Source organism: Eriocheir sinensis, chromosome 57 (genome assembly GCF_024679095.1).
Source record: "Eriocheir sinensis breed Jianghai 21 chromosome 57, ASM2467909v1, whole genome shotgun sequence".
Taxonomy (NCBI): Eukaryota; Metazoa; Arthropoda; class Malacostraca; order Decapoda; family Varunidae; genus Eriocheir; species Eriocheir sinensis.
The window spans coordinates 9,014,310-9,036,336 of NC_066565.1; the positions used below are offsets into that span (position 1 = coordinate 9,014,310).

At 45.6% G+C, this 22,027-nt stretch overlaps 1 long non-coding RNA gene and 1 pseudogene across 1 annotated transcript; one reads left to right on the forward strand and one right to left on the reverse strand.

The window, feature by feature from the left end:
• Nucleotides 1–21,605, reverse strand: part of LOC126984353 (DNA polymerase epsilon subunit 2-like) — a 39,868-nt pseudogene extending 18,263 nt beyond the window's left edge.
• Nucleotides 11,404–12,260, forward strand: LOC126984842 (uncharacterized). Its single transcript, XR_007737941.1, has 2 exons — nt 11,404–11,766; nt 12,162–12,260. It is a non-coding gene; the product is annotated as an uncharacterized LOC126984842 (long non-coding RNA).
• Nucleotides 21,606–22,027: the final 422 nt, after the last annotated feature.

Genomic DNA, 22,027 nt, shown 5'->3' on the forward strand with positions numbered 1-22,027 from the left:
ACCTGGAAGTGTATGTTACCAGGCTACCAGTGAAGGGATATCCAGCACACCAATACCACATGGGAAACACTCCACTATCCACCACAGAGGCAGAGAAAGACCTGGGAGTGTATGTTACCAGGCTACCAGTGAGGGCAAAATCCGTGCCAATCGCAGCGGACAGGTTGATACACTCCACCTCTCACATCAACTATTTCCAGAGGCCAAAAGGGTGACTAATTGGGTTTTCATGAGTGTTGTTTTAGGTTCATGGTACAGAAGAAGGGTCAGACTACCACCAGGGTCACAGAACTACTCCTGGAAATGTCTCAAACTCCTACGAAAGCCTTGGGAATACAGAGCGTCGAACAAGAAGCTGATGAGAAGGAAAGATGAAGCAAGCAAGAGAAGAAAGGAAAGAAAGAAGGAAGCAAGCAAGAAAAAGATGGAAGCAAGGAGATAAAAGAACAGAGCAGGAAGGAGAGGAGAGAGGGAAGGGGTGGAGGGCGTGTTGAGTGTGTGAAGGAAGGAGAGAACACAGAGAGAGGAGGAACGGAAGAAGGGGTGTAGGAAATAGATTAAAGCACAGAGCAGGAAGGAGAGGAGAGAAGGAAGGGGTGGAGGGCGTGTTGAGTGTGTGAAGGAAGGAGAGAACACAGAGAACAAAGGAAGGACGTAGGGGAAAGAGCAGGGAGGATGAAAAGAGATGAAAGCAAGGGAGGATGAAAAGAACAGAGTAGGAAGCTATGGGGGGCGTGTCGAGTGCCTTGTTTGCGTACCTGAGTGGAAGCTTGCGTTGGAGAGGTCCAGTTCGATGTGTCCGGTGTCGTCCTCCAGGTGGTATTTCCCTTCCTTCAGTGACGTCAGAAGGCCCAGCACCAGCACCTTCTTCTGCCGACAGCTGGCGCCCAATAGGAACTCCACCTACATGGAGAACTCATTACTCGCTGACTCATTGACCAAACAGCACAAAAGGAAAATTGAATAGCTGGCTGGAATGCACACCATCTGCCCAGGTGAGTGAGTGAGTGAGTGCTTGAGGGAGTGAGTTAATGAGTGAATGGGTGAGTGAGTGAGTGAGTGAGTGAATGAATGAATGAATGAGTGAGTGAGTGAGTAAACATTGACTTTTCACATCAGCTGTTTCTAAAGGTCAAAGAGGGGTCAGTCAGGTTCTAATGAGCGTTTCTTTAGGTTCACAGTACAGAGGAAGGGTCACGCTACCACCCGGTCATACAACTACTCCTGGAAATGCCCACAACTCCTAGGAAAGCCTTGTCCAATATGTGTTTCTTTAGGTTCACAGTACAGAGGAAGGGTCACACTACCACCCGGTCATACAACTACTCCTGGAAATGCCCACAACTCCTAGGAAAGCCTTGTCCAATATGTGTTTCTTTAGGTTCACAGTACAGAGGAAGGGTCACACTACCACCAGGGTCATACAACTACTCCTGGAAATGCCCACAACTCCTAGGAAAGCCTTGTCAAATATGTGTTTCTTTAGGTTCACGGTACAGAGGAAGGGACACACTACCACCAGGGTCATACAACTACTCCTGGAAATGCCCACAACTCCTAGGAAAGCCTTGTCAAATATGTGTTCTTGGGCGGCAAAATGTCTTGTAATACACCCGTCAGGCCCATAGAATTGTAGTCAGGGACGCTAACCTCTGCACTGGGGAGGCGTGTAAATATATATCGAGAAAAAAATAATACAGCCATTCATGACCGATTCAAGAACTTTGCATTTCTTAACATTAAACTCCCTCTCCCACTCCTCACCTAAGCTGTAATATAACTCATTTTTTATAGCAATGGGAAATACAGAAACAGTGACCAAGAGGCTGACCAGACGCTGCTCAAACAACAGAACAAAGAATTAGGCAAGAAGAGGTCAGCTTCTAATGAAGGGGTGAAGGAGGGAGCCACAGGTCATCACATGGAGGGGTGAAGGAGGGAGCCACAGGTCAACACATGGAGGGGTAAAGGAGGGAGCCACAGGTCAACACATGGAGGGGTGAAGGAGGGAGCCACAGGTCATCACATGGAGGGGTGAGGGAGTAAGGAGCCACAACAGGTCAACACATGGAGGGGTGAAGGAGGGAGCCACAACAGGTCAACACGTGGAGGGGTGAGGGAGTAAGGAGCCACAACAGGTCAACACATGGAGGGGTGAAGGAGTAAGGAGCCACAACAGGTCAACACGTGGAGGGGTGAAGGAGTAAGGAGCCACAACAGGTCAACACAGGGAGGGGTGAAGGAGTAAGGAGCCACAACAGGTCAACACATGGAGGGGTGAAGGAGTAAGGAGCCACAACAGGTCAACACATGGAGGGGTGAGGGAGTAAGGAGCCACAACAGGTCAACACAGGGAAGGGGTGGTAGGAGAGACAACAACAGGTCAACACATGGAGGGGTGAGGGAGTAAGGAGCCACAACAGGTCAACACACACCTTCTTCAGGGAGTAGGTTCTGGCGGCCAGGTCTGCGTCGGCGTACACCGGCTGCTTGAATAACTCGTGTTGGATGGTGCGCTGGTGGATGATGTTGTACCTGGGGCATGCAAACCACTCTTAACCTTTACATTACGGCGATCGTATATATAAGTGCACTACCACACACCCGTACGGGGATCATATATATAATCATCACACTCTCCGCTCCCTACGTTTCAAATATGCCGCCAGTTCTTGACTCAGAAGAATGGTGGAGGCATCTGGCATCCGTACACACTCTCATTCGTCTCCAGCGCGCAGCCTACCGAAGGCCACAGATTATTTTCCACTCTTGTTCGGAATACATCTGTCATGTCTCGTGACGCATCAAGCAGTTCCTCCGCTCCGGGTGGAAGCAGAGTGCGGGTGAATCAGAGTGACAGTGACTCGGATGACTGCTATGGTTGTGACACTGACAGAGCAGGGAGGGGCAAGTAGTTAGAGAGAGAGAGAGAGAGAGAGAGAGAGAGTGTGTGTGTGTGTGTGTGTGTGTGTGTGTGTGTGGGGTGCTTCCACGCGACGCATCACGGCCATGAGAAAATGCGCAATATTTTCATGTCATAACTTTTGTATTATTATTAGGAGAGAAGTGTTATTACAGCACCATATATACTAGATGAATATACAGTTACTGCAAAGGAGAAAGACACCATTTCCACCTCTTTTAAATGTCTAAATTTTCAACGTGCCAACCATCCAGAGAAATATATCGCCACCCGTACTCTGAGGGTTAACAACCACTCTGGCTATTATCATCACCTTCGTAAAGAAACCGCCTAAGTCTTTATTTTCTACTTTTTAGGAAGTCAGAAAAGAACCGTCATCATCTCATTTGGTTTAACCCGGTAGCAGTGAGGATCACGTTTCTTAATGGTCCCTCTAAGTGAGAAAAATGAGAAAAATCATCACTCACACAAACCATTTCATAATACATATCAAAGCATTTGTGATCAGTTTATGTATCATCCATTTTGGGGGGTTTATATCATGGCACAAATTTGGCCCATCGCTGCTACATGGTAAAGCCACAAATTTGGCCCGTCGCTGCTACATGGTAAAGCCACAAATTTGGCCCGTCGCTGCTACACGGTAAAGCCACAAATTTGGCCCGTCGCTGCTACACGGTAAAGCCACAAATTTGGCCCTTCGCTGCTACACAGTAAAGCCACAAATTTGGCCCGTCGCTGCTACACGGTAAAGCCACAAATTTGGCCCGTCGCTGCTACACGGTAAAGCCACAAATTTGGCCCGTCGCTGCTACACGGTAAAGCCACAAATTTGGCCCGTCGCTGCTACACGGTAAAGCCACAAATTTGGCCCGTCGCTGCTACACGGTAAAGCCACAAATTTGGCCCGTCGCTGCTACACGGTAAAGCCACAAATTGGGCCCGTCGCTGCTGCTGGGTTAAAATTTAGGCAGAAATGAAAAGGCCAATTCTAAAACACTCAAACCCTGAATGACGGAGGCAACTATACAAAAATGGGCATCACATGTTTTTCTGAAAAATTGATGTAGACCAAAAACCTGGAAATTGCTGGAAAATGACTTAGGCGATTATCTTATGAGGGTGACCATAGCTGGGCACGATAACAGAAAACCTTATTCCCGATAACCGATACCTGATAATGGAAAACCTTATCGGTGATAACCGATATTCGTTAACTGGAGACACAAATACAGTAGAGCCCCACTTAGCGCAAGATCAATTAGCGCGAACCGCAATTAGCACGAGCCACCATCTACCAAGAAAAAAATTAATGAGCACGAAAGCCTCAGTTAGCTCGAGCAGCCACCACGACTGAATTTTGAAAATTGCACCAAGCCGCCATGATGCGCAGCACAAGTCGCCATGATGCGCAGCACAAGTCGCCATGATGCGCAGCACAAGTCGCCATGATGCGCAGCACAAGTCGCCATGATGCGCAGCACAAGCCGCCATGATGCGCAGCACAAGTCGCCATGATGCGCAGCACAAGTCGCCATGATGCGCAGCACAAGCCGCCATGATGCATGGCACAAGTCGCCATGATGCGTGGCACAAGCCACCATGATGCGTGGCACAAGCCGCCATGATGCGTGGCACAAGCCGCCATGATGCGTGACACAAGTCGCCATGATGCGTGGCACAAGTCGCCATGATGCGCAGCACAAGTCGCCATGATGCATGGCACAAGTCGCCATGATGCGTGGCACAAGCCACCATGATGCGCAGCACAAGTCGCCATGATGCGCAGCACAAGTCGCCATGATGCGCAGCACAAGTCGCCATGATGCATGGCACAAGTCGCCATGATGCGTGGCACAAGCCACCATGATGCATGGCACAAGCCGCCATGATGCGTGACACAAGTCGCCATGATGCGTGGCACAAGTCGCCATGATGCGTGGCACAAGTCGCCATGATGCGTGGCACAAGTCGCCATGATGCGTGGCACAAGTCGCCATGATGCGTGGCACAAGCCGCCATGATGCGTGGCACAAGTCGCCATGATGCGTGGCACAAGTCGCCATGATGCGTGGCACAAGTCGCCATGATGCGTGGCACAAGTCGCCATGATGCGTGGCACAAGTCGCCATGATGCATGGCACAAGCCGCCATGATGCGTGGCACAAGTCGCCATGATGCGTGGCACAAGTCGCCATGATGCGTGGCACAAGTCGCCATGATGCGTGGCACAAGCCGCCATGATGCGTGGCACAAGTCGCCATGATGCGTGGCACAAGTCGCCATGATGCGTGGCACAAGTCGCCATGATGCGTGGCACAAGTCGCCATGATGCGTGGCACAAGTCGCCATGATGCGTGGCACAAGTCACCATGATGCATGGCACAAGTCGCCATGATGCATGGCACAAGCCGCCATGATGCATGGCACAAGTCGCCATGATGCGCAGCACAAGTCGCCATGATGCGCAGCACAAGCCGCCATGATGCATGGCACAAGTCGCCATGATGCGTGGCACAAGTCGCCATGATGCGTGGCACAAGTCGCCATGATGCGTGGCACAAGTCGCCATGATGCGTGGCACAAGTCGCCATGATGCATGGCACAAGCCGCCATGATGCGTGGCACAAGTCGCCATGATGCGTGGCACAAGTCGCCATGATGCGTGGCACAAGTCGCCATGATGCGTGGCACAAGCCGCCATGATGCGTGGCACAAGTCGCCATGATGCGTGGCACAAGTCGCCATGATGCGTGGCACAAGTCGCCATGATGCGTGGCACAAGTCGCCATGATGCGTGGCACAAGTCGCCATGATGCGTGGCACAAGTCGCCATGATGCGTGGCACAAGTCGCCATGATGCGTGGCACAAGTCACCATGATGCATGGCACAAGTCGCCATGATGCATGGCACAAGCCGCCATGATGCATGGCACAAGTCGCCATGATGCGCAGCACAAGCCGCCATGATGCATGGCACAAGTCGCCATGATGCGTGGCACAAGTCGCCATGATGCGTGGCACAAGTCGCCATGATGCGTGGCACAAGTCGCCATGATGCGTGGCACAAGTCGCCATGATGCGTGGCACAAGACGCCATGAGGCGTGGCAAGTCGCCATGATGCATGGCACAAGACGCCATGATGCATGGCACAAGTCGCCATGATGCGCACAAGCCGCCATGATGCGTGGCACAAGTCGCCATGATGCGCAGCACAAGTCGCCATGATGCGCAGCGCCGCCGCGATGGGCAAGTCGCCATGATGCGTGGCACAAGTCGCCATGATGCGTGGCACAAGTCGCCATGATGCGTGGCACAAGTCGCCATGATGCGTGGCACAAGCTGCCATGATGCGCAGCACAAGTCACCATGATGCATGGCACAAGTCGCCATGATGCGTGGCACAAGCCGCCATGATGCATGGCACAAGTCGCCATGATGCGTGGCACAAGTCGCCATGATGCGCAGCACAAGTCACCATGATGCGTGGCACAAGTCGCCATGATGCGTGGCACAAGTCGCCATGATGCGCACACCCGGAAAATTTGGATTTGCCGGTTGTCCAAGTGTGATACTGCCTCAAGGCAGCGAGGCCGCTGACCGGATGAGCGCCGGCGATGACGTCATCAGACTCCCAGCGAATCACAAGCGTGTTTTCAGAGCTCAGCCAATCGTAGGGTTGTTTTTTTAATGTGAGTGATCATTTTGAGTAATTATCAAACCCAAAAGTCAGACCCACGTGTGCACCAAATAATTTTTTTCATATTGGTTACTTTATTCAATTAGCGCGAATTCAGTTAGCGCGACCGCGTTCATCCACCGATAACCGATACCCGATATAAATCCACAATTCCGATACTAGCTTGTGATAAGTCCGATAGGCGAAAACGATACTATATTGATATTTCAAATAAAAAACAAAGATGAATTCAAATTTTCATTATCTGTATTTTAGAAAACTTACAAAACCTGAAAACCACACGTTGACACGTACCTATGGACGGTAATACTAAGAATGCCTGAACCGGTGTTGTGTTATTTGGCGTCCCCGCCGTCAAAAGCTGGCGCTTGTGTTTACAAACACTGGTCTCTCGTGAACGGCGCATGCTCAGACCAGCAAGTGTAGACCTGTACACTCGCACAAAGCTTTTTAACCGTAATAAAGAGTTGCTGGAAGGCTGAATCAGACATACAGTACCACTACCACCATTCTCACTGTTTCTAGAACGACACTCTGTACGAGTTGTATTTATATGTACAGCTAGAGTGTCGTTCTAGAAATAGCGAGGATGGTGGTCATGCATGCCTGATTCAGCCTTCCAGCAACTCTTAATTACGGTTAAAAAGCTTTGTGAGACTGTAGAGGGCTACACTTACTGGTCTGAACATGCGCAGTTCACGGGACACCAGTGTTTGTAAACAAAAGCGCCAGCTTTTGACAATGGGACACCAAATAACACAACACCGGGTGCCTTCAATACCATGGCATGCTCACAAACGAATATGGAATATCAAACTTGAGGCAGTGAATAATCATTTTTGGGGCAGAGTTTCTTTGATTTTTGAGTTTAACATAAAAAAAATAACCTAATGTTTTAATGTTGATGATCTAAGTATGAAATCTCTTCACCGAAGATATTTCATACCCCGAAGTTTTTTCATACAACACCGGGCGCCCGGGCCACGCATGCGCAGTAGGGAGGAGGCAACATTTTTTTTCTGAGGCAGAAAAAAGTAGCGATTATCACTAGTTTGGTTACAAAAGTAACGAAGATACCAATATATATTTAAATAAGTAGCGGATGGCCGATAACCCGATTTTGTTATCAGCGATAAAGTATCGCGATAACTTATCGCGATAACGGCCAGCTATGAGGGTGACGTTATATAATCATCGTCACAGAGCCACAGAATAGAAGTGTGTGGCCACCTTCAAAACAGGCCGAATATTGTTACGGGAAGATCTGCGCGATATTCAAATTGGTGCTGATATAATAGTGTTTTTTTCTGGTGGTGTGAGTACATGGCCCTCCTCCTCCCTCCTCTTGATGTGCCCGGGCCAGCTCAACCTCTGCCTCCTCAGCACACTCAACACATCCTCACCACCTCCTTGTTTGATACCCTTGACACACCTTCACACAGAATCCAAAGTATTTTAGTGAAATTCAATCCTTTTAGAAGAGAACTGAACCCTTTGTAGCATAGTCAGCACATATATCAGACAGAATCCAACCCTTTTTGAAACAGAATCCAGACCTTTTAAAGTGAAATATGACCTTTTTAAAACAATCCAACTACAGTACCCTCTTGAGTTTCGTGCTATCTGAGTTTCGCGATCCTCGAGTCTAGCGCTCAGCCCTAAATTCTTACCATCACGACTTTCGCGAATTACCGCCACGAGTTTCACGTTGCTTTGACATGTTCAGGTCACGTCTACCTACCGTCGGCGTCATGCGTGCTGCCTTAACACATAAACTGCACAACTGAGATTCGGGAATAGCTCCTGGGTGCGCAGTAAATGGCAAAAAATGAACCTGCTGGAAAACAATTTTTAGTATTACAACACCCAAGAGAGACATGTTGAGCACCAAACAGTGCAAAAAAAAAAAAATAATAATTCACTTAATGTGGCAATGATGGCGGGATAAAGGTTGGGGATATGAGGCGACCTCGGGAGCGCTGGCAGTGACGGGGTAGACAGGACGGTGGCAGAGGGAAGATGACACACGGCACAGTCACGTCTGAACATTCTCTTGCCACTAATTATTCATTCCAGTTACAACAAACAAAATACATCACAGGAAACATCACTTTGTCAGTTTCGATAATCAACCTCTTGCGCATCATGATCAAGAGGCCAGTCATTAGTCACACCAGCAATATTCTTGTCAAAGTTATGAATGTCTGGCACAAAATCTGATCCATCAGACCAGACGAATGGAGTACGCGTTGTCTCGCGTCTCTGAGGCTCCTGTTCTCCCTCTGCCTCCCCCTCCTCTCCCACACCACCTGACACCCCTCCCTCACTCAGCTGAGTCTTCTCTCATAACCCCATTGTCGTTTTCCTCATCTTTCTGCCACTCTGAGCCATCGGACAGTGATGATGGTGTCAGTGAGTGACTAGGCTAGCTAGTAACTTTACGCACTGTTGGAGAGGCAGCGTGTCTGTGACCTTGAGTGCCAGAAGCATGCTCACGCTTGCCACTTCCTCAGACCAACGAATCTGATGGTTGAATGCAATCTGAATCACTGTCTCTTTCAAATTTGTCTACTACAATCTTTCTCTTTACCCCCTCCCATGCCTCCCCCTCGGTCATGACCGCAGGAGCTATATGAGACTGGTTGGCATCAGCAGATGACATAATTCTACTCTCCATGGCTGCTAAAGAGCAACTAATATGACGATGGCGACTACTTGGTGCGAAGAAGGGATGATGTTGCCACACGAGGTTCATTGGAATATACTTTGGCATCGCGGGAAATATAAATATTCACCTTGGAACATGTGTCATCTTAAGATGTCTGGCGCAGTCTAACTCACAGCATCTTGAGATGTCTGGCGCAGTCTAACTCACAGCATCTTAAGATGTCTGGCGCAGTCTAACTCACAGCATCTTGAGATGTCTGGCGCAGTTTACGGGTTAAAAAGCGGTGTCCAACCATTGGGACTATGGGCAACCGCGGTTGCCCGTACGCCAAACCAGGAGCGAGTTGTTGGTTGTCCGTATGAATGGAAAACGGTTGTGAGTACGAGCGTGGGTACCGAACGGCTGCATGTAAACAAACAGCCGACGGCAGTGGCTGAGGAGTGAGGAGCAGTGGAAGATGGCCCACCAACAGACTCGTAAAATGGCCTGGCAGAGCTGCTTTGCTTACTACTTGATTAACAAGATAAGAGAACACCCCGTGCTGTGGAACCACAGTCCAAAAAACTTTTTATCAATTCTATGAAAACTGTAAATCTCCCAGTGTTGTTTTCCTTTCCTTCTTCTTCTTCTTCTTTTGACCTGTAATGCACGGCTGCGACGGTGAAAAGTAATAGTGAAAAATAGCAAAAGGGCAAAGAAAAGCAAAATAAGGGAAAGAAAAGGACAGAAAAACACCTAAGTTCAGGGTGAAGTGTATAAGTGTGCACTGTTAAGTAACTAAGGGCCGCTTTGAGAGTCACTTTGTTTGTTTTGATCGTTACCAATGGCGGCGATCGCTGCTTAGTATTTTACGTGAAACTGGCCGATGGGTAGTGGCGGCTGCAGACGAAGAGAGAGATGTTGAGAGTGTGTGGTAAGTGCGGGGCCAGGCTAACCCCACAGCCGCCACTACCCGGTCGGCCAGTTTCACGTGGAAATACTATACTGGTGATCGCCGCCATTGGTAACGATCACAACTAACAAAATGACACTGAAAGCGGCCCTAAGTGCATGTTGTGAAGTATAAAAGTGTGGGGGAGGAGGACCAAAGATGCGATACAAAGCATTACAGGTCAAAAGAAGAAGGTCCACTACACTGGCCAGTGTTGCGAGAAATATCTCCCCGAGGAAATTAGTCATTCTGCTGTCCACCACGCATGTGCGCTGTGGGAATACACAGCATTAAAAGTGTTAATTTGCCTGGTTTTGTTCTAGTCTCTCCGCTTGTGATCTTTGTGAGCGCTGAGGGAAATATGGAAACAGCAAGCAAGTTGAACCTCTCTGCGAGCTATTTTGCGGCGGCGGCAGCGGTTTACGTTCAATAGGCATTGAAAAGTCAATCGTGATGTTAGTGATTTCATGATTTTTAACAGAGAGTGTCAACAGATTACTTCATAACACACAGAAGAATACCAGAAAAATATAGGTTTGTCCAACTGTCCCACAGGTGACCACAGAATCTAATACTTTTAAAACAGAATATGACCCTTTTGAAACAGAATCCAAACCATTTGAAACAAAAACCAAACCTTTTAAAACAGAATCCAGACCTCTTTTACCTTTTTGAAACAGAATCGGACCCTTTTAAAACAGAATCCACCTCCTTGTGCTTCACCCTGTCCTCCCATTCCACATGCCCCGTAACTAAATAAAGAGATAAATAAATAAATAAACTAGTAATATAAAGTGAATAATTAAGTATACGAATATAATCGAGAGACCGTCACCTGTTTCTGAATAGCGTCGCTTTGTCCGCCGCCTTCCCGTGCAGGTCCAGCGCTCCGGCCGGCTCAATGATGAACTTCCTCTTGTCCACATCGTAGGTCAGGCGGGGAATCTTGAAGACGTCGATCACCTCCAGGGCGCTGTCGGGGTTGACGTTTTGCACGTTCCCCGCGTCCTGCAAATAAGAGTTAACATTATTATTATTATTTTTCTTTTATTATTATTATCATTGAGGCAAAGCAGGTAGCGAGTAGTAGTAGTAATATAAGTAGCAGTAGAAGTAGTACAGGGCGCATATTTGACAAGGCTTTCATAGGAGTTTTGGGCATTTCCAGAGGTAGTAGTTTTAACCCATCCGCTGCGATTGGCATGGATTTCGCCTTCACTGGTAGCCTGGTAACATACACTCCCAGGTCTTTCTCTGCCTCTGTGGTGGATAGTGGAGTGTTTCCCATGTGGTATTGGTGTGCTGGATATCCCTTCACTGGTAGCCTGGTAACATACACTCCCAGGTCTTTCTCTGCCTCTGTGGTGGATAGTGGAGTGTTTCTCATGTGGTATTGGTATGCTGGATATCCCTTCACTGGTAGCCTGGTAACATACACTCCCAGGTCTTTCTCTGCCTCTGTGGTGGATAGTGGAGTGTTTCCCATGAGGTATTGGTGTGCTGGATATCCCTTCACTGGTAGCCTGGTAACATACACTCCCAGGTCTTTCTCTGCCTCTGTGGTGGATAGTGGAGTGTTTCCCATGTGGCATTGGTGTGCTGGATATCCCTTCACTGGTAGCCTGGTCACATACACTCCCAGGTCTTTCTCTGCCTCTGTGGTGGATAGTGGAGTGTTTCCCATGTGGTATTGGTGTGCTGGATATCCCTTCACTGGTAGCCTGGTAACATAATTATACTCCCAGGCCTTTCTCTGCCTCTGTGGTGGATAGTGGAGTGTTTCCCATGTGGTGTTGGTGTGCTGGATATCCCTTCACTAGTAGCCTGGTAACATACCCAGGTCTTTCTCTGCCTCTGTGGTGGATAGTGGAGTGTTTCCATGTGGTATTGGTGTGCTGGATATCCCTTCACTGGTAGCCTGGTCACATACACTCCCAGGTCTTTCTCTGCCTCTGTGGTGGATAGTGGAGTGTTTCCCATGTGGTATTGGTGTGCTGGATATCCCTTCACTGGTAGCCTGGTAACATACACTCCCAGGTCTTTCTCTGCCTCTGTGGTGGATAGTGGAGTGTTTCCCATGTGGTATTGGTTTGCTGGATATCCCTTAACTTGTAGCCTCCAAACATACACTCCCAGGTCTTTCTCTGCCTCTGTGGTGGATAGTGGAGTGTTTCCCATGTGGTATTGGTATGCTGGATATCCCCTCCCAAGGTGCAGGACTTTACATTTTTCTTAACTGAATTGTAGCAGCCACTTTTTGTTCCACTCCTGTAGCTTGGTGATGTCTTCTTGTAGGAAATCCGCAGTCAAGGGGTTAAGATGGCGCCACTATAAACACCTGCCTGCACCAATACGGGCTGGGGCCGACTACCATCCAGGCCCCTCAAAAAAGCCTATCAGCACTATAGGCGTAGACATAAAAAATAAATATTAATAAATAAAAAAAGTCCCTTCTTCTGTACCGTGAACCTGAAAGAACACTCATGAGAACACGGCTGAGCTCCTTTTTGGCCTTCGGAAACACCTGATGTGAGGGGCAGAAGACCCTGAGAACACTGACAACATGTTTTCCAGTGAGTGAGTGAGTGAGTGATAGAGTGAATGAATGAGTGAGTGAGTGAGTGAATGAGTAAGTGATAGAGTGAATGAATGAGTGAGTGAGTGAGTGAATGAGTGAGTGATAGAGTGAATGAATGAGTGAGTGAGTGAGTGAGTGAGTGATAGAGTGAATGAATGAGTGAGTGAGTGAGTGAATGAGTGAGTGATAGAGTGAATGAATGAGTGAGTGAGTGAGTGAATGAGTGAGTGATAGAGTGAATGAATGAGTGAGTGAGTGAGTGAATGAGTGAGTGATAGAGTGAATGAATGAGTGAGTGAATGAGTGAGTGATAGAGTGAATGAATGAGTGAGTGAGTGAGTGAGTGATAGAGTGAATGAATGAGTGAGTGAGTGAGTGAATGAGTGAGTGATATAGTGAATGAATGAGTGAGTGAGTGAATGACTAAGTGATTGAGTGAATGAATGAATGAGTGGGTGAGTGAATGAGTAAGTGATAGAGTGAATGAATGAGTGAGTGAGTGAATGAGTAAGTGATAGAGTGAATGAATGAGTGAGTGAGTGAATGAGTAAGTGATAGAGTGAATGAATGAGTGAGTGAGTGAATGAGTAAGTGATAGAGTGAATGAATGAGTGAATGAATGAGTAAGTGATAGAGTGAATGAATGAGTGAGTGAGTGAATGAGTAAGTGATAGAGTGAATGAATGAGTGACTGAATGAATGAGTAAGTGATAGAGTGAATGAATGAGTGAGTGAGTGAGTGAATGAGTAAGTGATAGAGTGAATGAATGAGTGAGTGAGTGAGTGAATGAGTAAGTGATAGAGTGAATGAATGAGTGAGTGAGTAAGTGATAAGAGTGAGTGAATGAATGAGTGAATGAGTAAGTGATAGAGTGAATGAGTGAGTGAATGAATGAGTGAGTGAATGAATGAGTGAGTGAGTGAGTGAGTGAATGAGTAAGTGATAGAGTGAGTGAATGAGTGAGTGAGTGAATGAGTAAGTGATGGAGTGAGTGAATGAGTGAGTGAGTGAATGAGTAAGTGATAGAGTGAGTGAATGAGTGAGTGAGTGAGTGAATGAGTAAGTGATAGAGTGAATGAATGAGTAAGTGAAAGAGTGAATGAATGAGTGAGTGAGTGAGTGAATGAGTAAGTGATAGAGTGAGTGAATGAGTGAGTGAATGAGTAAGTGATAGAGTGAGTGAATGAGTGAGTGAATGAGTAAGTGATAGAGTGAAAGAATGAGTGAGTGAGTGAATGAGTAAGTGATAGAGTGAAAGAATGAGTGAGTGAGTGAGTGAATGAGTAAGTGATAGAGTGAATGAATGAGTGAGTGAATGAGTGAATGAGTAAGTGATAGAGTGAATGAATGAGTGAGTGAGTGAGTGAATGAGTAAGTGATAGAGTGAATGAGTGAGTGAGTGAGTGAATGAGTAAGTGATAGAGTGAATGAATGAGTGAGTGAGTGAATGAGTAAGTGATAGAGTGAATGAATGACTGAGTGAGTGAATGAGTAAGTGATAGAGCGAATGAATGAGTGAGTGAGTGAGTGAGTGAATGAGTAAGTGATAGAGTGAATGAATGAGTGAGTGAATGAGTAAGTGATAGAGCGAATGAATGAGTGAGTGAGTGAATGAGTAAGTGATAGAGTGAATGAATGAGTGAGTGAGTGAGTGAATGAGTAAGTGATAGAGTGAATGAATGAGTGAGTGAGTGAGTGAGTGAATGAGTAAGTGATAGAGTGAATGAATGAGTGAATGAGTGAGTGAATGAGTAAGTGATAGAGTGAATGAATGAGTGAGTGAGTGAATGAGTAAGTGATAGAGTGAAAGAATGAGTGAGTGAATGAGTAAGTGATAGAGTGAATGAATGAGTGAGTGAATGACTAAGTGATAGAGTGAATGAATGAGTGAGTGAATGAGTAAGTGATAGAGTGAATGAATGAGTGAGTGAGTGAGTGAATGAGTAAGTGATAGAGTGAATGAATGAGTGAGTGAATGAGTAAGTAATAGAGTAAATGAATGAGTGAGTGAGTGAATGAGTAAGTGATAGAGTGAATGAATGAGTGAGTGAGTGAATGAGTGAGTGATAGAGTGAATGAATGAGTGAATGAATGAGTAAGTGATAGTGAATGAATGAGTGAGTGAGTGAGTGAATGGGTAAGTGATAGAGTGAATGAATGAATGAGTGAGTGAGTGAATGAGTAAGTGATAGAGTGAATGAATGAGTGAGTGATAGAGTGAATGAATGAGTGAGTGAGTGAATGAGTAAGTGATAGAGTGAATGAATGAGTGAGTGAGTGATAGAGTGAATGAATGAGTGAGTGAATGAATGAGTAAGTGATAGAGTGAATGAATGAGTGAGTGAGTGAGTGAATGAGTTAGTGATAGAGTGAATGAATGAGTGAGTGAGTGAGTGAATGAGTAAGTGATAGAGTGAATGAATGAGTGAGTGAATGAGTAAGTGATAGAGTGAATGAATGAGTGAGTGAGTGAGTGAATGAGTAAGTGATAGAGTGAATGAATGAGTGAGTGAGTGAGTGAATGAGTAAGTGATAGAGTGAATGAATGAGTGAGTGAATGAGTAAGTGATTGAGTGAGTGAATGAGTGTGATAGAGTGAATGAATGAGTGAGTGAGTGAGTGAATGAGTAAGTGATAGAGTGAATGAATGAGTGAGTGATAGAGTGAATGAATGAGTGAGTGAGTAAGTGACAGAGTGAGTGAGTGAGTGAATGAGTGAGTGAATGAGTAAGTGAATGAGTGAGTGAATGAGTAAGTGATAGAGTGAATGAATGAGTGAGTGAGTGAATGAGTAAGTGATAGAGTGAATGAATGAGTGAGTGAGTGTATGAATGAGTGAGTGATAGAGTGAATGAATGAGTGAGTGATAGAGTGAATGAATGAGTGAGTGAGTGAGTGAATGAGTAAGTGATAGAGTGAATGAATGAGTGAGTGAGTGAATGAGTAAGTGATAGAGTGAATGAATGAGTGAGTGAATGAATGAGTAAGTGAGTGAATGAATGAGTGTGAGTAAGTGATAGAGTGAATGAGTGAGTGAGTGAGTAAGTGATAGAGTGAATGAATGAGTGTAAGTGATAGAGTGAATGAGTGAGTGAGTGAATGAATGAGTAAGTGACAGAGTGAATGAATGAGTGAGTGAGTGAATGAGTAAGTGATAGAGTGAATGAATGAGTGAGTGAGTGAATGAGTAAGTGATAGAGTGAATGAATGAGTGAGTGAGTGAGTGAATGAGTAAGTGATAGAGTGAATGAATGAGTGAATGAGTGAGTGAATGAGTAAGTGATAGAGTGAATGAATGAGTGAGTGAGTGAATGAGTGAGTGATAGAGTGAATGAATGAGTAAGTGAGTGAATGAGTGATAGAGTGAATGAATGAGTGAGTGAGTGAGTGAATGAGTAAGTGATTGAGTGAATGAATGAGTGAGTGAGTGAATGAGTAAGTGATAGAGTGAATGAATGAGTGAGTGAGTGAATGAGTAAGTGATAGAGTGAATGAATGAGTGAGTGAGTGAATGAGTAAGTGATAGAGTGAATGAATGAGTGAGTGAATGAGTAAGTGATAGAGTGAATGAATGAGTGAGTGAGTGAATGAGTGAGTGAGTGAGTGAGTGAATGAGTAAGTGATAGAGTGAATGAGTAAGTGATAGAGTGAATGAATGAGTGAGTGGATGAGTGAATGAGTAAGTGATAGAGTGAATGAATGAGTGAGTGAGTGAATGAGTAAGTGATAGAGTGAATGAATGAGGAAGTGAGTGAGTAAATGAGTAAGTGATAGAGTGAATGAATGAGTGAGTGAGTGAATGAGTAAGTGATAGAGTGAATGAATGAGTGAGTGAGTGAATGAATAAGTGATAGAGTGAATGAATGAGTGAGTGAGTGAGTGAGTGAGTGATAGAGTGAATGAGTGAGTGAGTGAATGAATGAGTAAGTGATAGAGTGAATGAATGAGTGAGTGAGTGAGTGATAGAGTGAATGAGTGAGTGAGTGAATGAATGAATAAGTGATAGTGAATCAATGAGTAGGTGAGTGAGTGGGTGAGTGAGTAAATAAGTGGTACCAGTAGAGTGAGTGAGTGAGCAAGTGGTAGAATGAGTGAGTGAGTGAGTGAGTGGGTGAGTGAGTAAATAAGTGGTACCAGTAGAGTGAGTGAGTGAGCAAGTGGTAGAATGAGTGAGTGGGTGAGTGAGTGGGTGAGTAAATAAGTGGTACCAGTAGAGTGAGTGAGTGAGCAAGTGGTAGAATGAGTGAGTGAGTGAGTGGGTGAGTGAGTAAATAAGTGGTACCAGTAGAGTGAGTGAGTGAGTGAGCAAGTGGTAGAATGAGTGAGTGAGTGAGTGAGTGGGTGAGTAAGTAAATAAGTGGTACCAGTAGAGTGAGTGAGTGAGCAAGTGGTAGAATGAGTGAGTGAGTGAGTGAGTGAGTGGGTGGCATTCCCTCTGCCCTGCCCTGACCAGCTCAACAAAACCTGCCTCGGCTGCCCTGTAGATTGCCTCCTTGGTGATCTGGTCGGAGGTGATGGGAGCTTGCAGTGCCTCGATGACCGCCTCCACCCACTGCGTGTGCTCCTCCTGCGGCAGAGGCTCCAGCAGCTGACACAGGTAGCTTGCCACGTCGCTGTTTGGGAGAGGCAGGAAAGAGCGGAGTTACGGGAGTCCTTTTGTTGTTTTGTTTAGCTACGGTAAAGGAAGCAGGTCAAGGGCAATAATAAATAAGAAAATAAAGCTTGCTAGACGCTGCCCCAACAAGAGAAAAATGAACGAGGGGTCAGGAAAAAGGTCAATTTCGGAAAGGAGAGAGCGGAGTGAGTTACCAGAAGTCCATTTTTTGTTTTTGATTTTTTACAAGAAGGGAGGCAACTTAACCCTTATACCCCGTGATAAAATGAGTGGACGGTTTTAAGTTACGTACGTACATAAAAACGGGTGAGTAATGTTAGTAGGTGTTCCCTTGCTTACCTTAGTGTTCATTCAAATTATTGTAACAAATGCTGGGACAATTATATATCATCTGAAGGCTTAGAGGTTGGTCTTTGCTTTGGTATAATGATAAATGAACAAATGGAGCTTATGTAATCCTCTAAATGGTAAACCTCCAGTATCACCTCACACTCGTCATCTGACATCACCCTTATCTAGGTCAATAAGAAGACAAAAAAACAATTCTCACGTATTGTCATGTATCATATCATGTGCCTGAAATACTTATTTACTCATGGAAATACATATATATCTGCTATCTTGCCTAGAAATGGGTAAAAAAAATTATAAAATACACCACACATCGCGACCGTGTACTCACTGCGGGAAAATCTGGAGCCCGAATACAACATAACAAATCCTTGTAAAAGCTGGGACGTGATTGGCCAGGCATCCAGCAGGTTGGAAAAAAGGGCCAATGACAGGGCTTGATGTATGACGCATAGCCTCAAGCATAAACAGTGTGTCATAAAATGATCGATCGTGGCGTGACGGAGACTAACATAAAAACCATGATCATGCCTGACGGGGTATAAGGGTTAAGGGCAAAAAAACATAAAAGAACATAAAAATAGCTTACCAGACACTCCTCTGACAAAAGTAAGGAAACAAGAGGCCAGAAGATGGCCAATTTTGGAAAGGAAAGTGCAAAGTGAGGTCAAGGAAGTTTTTTTTTTACAAAGGAAGAGTAGAAAAAAAGGTTAATCTAGCCAACAACTGCTTCTAATATAGTGAAAAAATAGCATGGGTACTGCATAGGATACTTCTTTTGCTTCACATCTGTGAAGGTTTTAGTTACTGGTCGTACCAATTTACTGCGTAAACGGCTTGATTATGTGGGGGTGCCTTGAACATTTCAAAGTCCAGTGTTGTTGTTTGACTCGACAGCTTCCTGGGCAGACTGAGCCTCTTAGCTGCCTTATACTACACCACAGAAACTAGTTCCTAAGTCAGTAATATCCAGAACGTGCATGGATCATAACGATTTCGGACAAAAAACGGTCTTTTAAGAGTTCTACGTTATTTTCTTCTATATATTAAAGCAACTAATGCCGCAGCTATTTGTATTTTCTAATTTTAAAGGAATACATTCGTGAAATTTTACTACGCGAGGGTGTATCAGTGGTGGCCCCTATAGGCAGGTTCCTGAAGTCAGTTGTTTTCAAGCCGCCATAATGGATGGAAGGCCCGACACTCACTCCCTCAAAACATCAGTCTACTTCACCTCTCGGTAAGTGTTAACTGAGTATTTAACCTCTTTATTGGTATGCATGTAGGTTGACAAAAGGACCGACTACTATCCCATTACCGGGTCCAACAGTGACACGGGCGTGTCACGTGCGCTGTGTGAGTCACGGTCGCATGAAGCTATGACAAGCACGTGTCAGAAAACAAACGGATATTGTTCAACGTGCGATACTTATAGTTGATATATAGCATATATCATATGATATATAGCATATATAGTTGATATGTAGCAGTCGGTAGGTCACTCCCGGCTCAGTTAACAGCAGGAGCATCGGTGCTGGATGACAGCTGTCACAAATGTTTTATTTTGTACCCCAAAGTACTTGGTAACAATGATCTAGCATCATCTTACAAGAAGTGGATGGGTTAACCGTCAGTACTGTACCACTTGTAATTATAAAACATGACATTTACCAAATTACTCGACTTTGGTTGGGGGGGGGGGGGGGGGGGGGGGGGGGGATCTACTACGCTGACCATCCAATTACACGCCCAACACTCGTCAACAGACCCGCTGCGGCGGCTGCTAGGTTATATTGGAATCGATTACAAGAGTGTACGTTAGGGACTTTCCTAACTTTAGAGACTAGGGAATTTTCCCTATTTTAGGGATTTTTGTAGGGACATTTTGGAAGCCCATTTTTCAGTGATTTAGCCTTCCACCACCAAAACCACGGTTCCCTACAGGGATTAATCGAGCGCATCATACATGTGAGTGGGGTCGAGGGGGTGAAGCACTCCAGTTAGTTGCCAGGTCGCAAAGTTCGGTTGGGGTACTTTAAGAAGGAGGGGGGTCCAGGGGGGGTGCAGCCCCCCTTGGTCAGCAGGGGGGTCGAGGTTAGGTTATGTAAAGTTCGGTTAAAGTAGTTTAAATATGCTCACCCACCCTAAAGAACCGATTTCAAGTGCATCATACATGTGGGGGTTAGTGACGGTACGCTTGGTTAGCGATTAGCCCATGCATGTGAGAGTATACATTAGGGATTTTCCTTACTTTCGAGAAGAGGGAATTTTCCCTAATTTAGGGATTATTCTAGGGATATTTTGGATGCACATTTTTCAATAATTTTGCCTTCCCCCCAACAACCCCAGTTCCCCACAGGTCCCCAGGCTTGTGTTGGGGGGTAGGGGGGCTGGGGTGGTGGAGGGGGAGTAGTTGTTCCCTAGTTTTACAAAATAAAATAAAAAAAAAAAAAAAAAAACGCTAGTCTATGTTCCCACACAAGGTAAAGAGTGGCGGAAAGAGAGGTCAGTTCCGAGTGCTCTTTCTCAGTTTTCGTTGCAGTGACGGCAGCAGACCAAGGGCAGAAAATAAAGAGGAACAAAAAATCCTGCTGATCACTGCTCCTGTATAAAGAAGTATAGAGGAGTGGCCACCAGAGAGGTCAGTGTCCGGTGAAGTGTCTTAATGTTCCTCTCCTTGTTAATGTGATGTTAGGTTAGGTTAAGACGACGTGCGCTGGGCAAAAATAAACTTATTAATCTAACCAAACTAACTCTAACCTAATGTCTGCACTCCTCCCTCTATGCCGACTTTGTCTCATGTGATAACAATAAAATAAAATAGTATATAATAAAGAAGAAAGAGAAGAGGAAGAAGAAGGAGAAAAAGGAGGAAGAGGAGGAATAAGAAGGAGATGGAGAAGATAACAATAAAAAAATAATAATAAGGAAGGAAGAAAAGAAGAGGAAGAAGGAGGAGGAGGAATAAGGACAAGAAAAGAAGAAAGAGAAGAATACAAAGAAAAAGAAGGAGAAAAAGACAAAATGAAGAAGAAGAAGATTAAGAAGAAGAAGCAAAGGGGAACATTAATAAGGAGAAAGAGGAGAAGAACAAGAAGAAAAAAAAAAAAGAGGAAAAGAAGTGAAGAAGATTAAGAAAAAGGATAAGAAGCAGAAGAGGAATAATAAAAAGGAGAAGAAAAAGGAGGAGGCAGAGAAGAATGAGAAGAAGGAGGAAGTGGAGAAGAAGAAAAAGGGAACTGTTGATGAAGAAAAAGAAGAACAAAACTAACAACCTTTACCTCCGCAAGTTCAGTCCGTACAGCTTAAAGAACCGCATCATCTCACTCTTCTGCGCCAAAGTCCTGTTCTCGGCCATGGTGGGGGGAGATCGGGGTCTTGGGGTTATATATCGCTTCTGAGGGCGTCACTCCTTCCTTTATAGCCTTTAATTATCTTGTTCTTCTGGGATGTTTTAGGGGGCTGGTCAGGCCATAATTAATTCTTACGAGTTAGTCAAGGTCATTTATTCTTCTTCTGGAGACCCCTGGAGCTTTGTAGCGCTTCTGAGGCCGTCACTTCTTGATCTCCTTCCTTTACGACCTTTAATTATCTTTTTCTTCCTCTGCGGTGTTTTAGGGGGCTGTTTAGGCCTTACGAGTCAGTCAAGGTCCTTCTTTTTGAGGCCCCTGGCGCTACGTATCGCTTCTAAGGTCGTCACTCCTTGATCTTCCTTCCTTTACGACCTTTAATTATCTTCCTGTTCTTCCTCTGGGGTGCTTTAGGGGTCTGTTCAGGCCGTAACTATTATCCTCCTCGCCGCCCCGCCACTCAAGGGTTTGTTTGTAAACATTGGGATTTGGCGCCAACGTCCTCATCATACTATCGTACTTAGCACACTGCATTTCCTGGTTTCAGACCCCAAAACAGTCGCATCCACACAGCTAACGATATTTATTTATACTATTTGTTGAAATCATCGATTACTGAGGCTTCCTTGCGGTAATGTTGGGCCAGAAACTGGAATATGCAGTATTGTTCTGAGTACGACAATCTGGTTACGCTGGATTGGCGGGAGTCGCGCAAGGCCACAGCTCCTGCTCTTGCTCTTGCTGTACAGGTGAATGGATGACGCAAGACTGGCACGGAAGGTTTACTTGTGGAGTGTGCATGAGAGCAAGTGGATTAAGAACTGCATGAGAATGGTTGGTGACAGTGGTATGCGAGTCAGGTGGGTGAGCAGAGAGGAAGGGAGGCGTTTCTTTGAATGGAAGGTGACT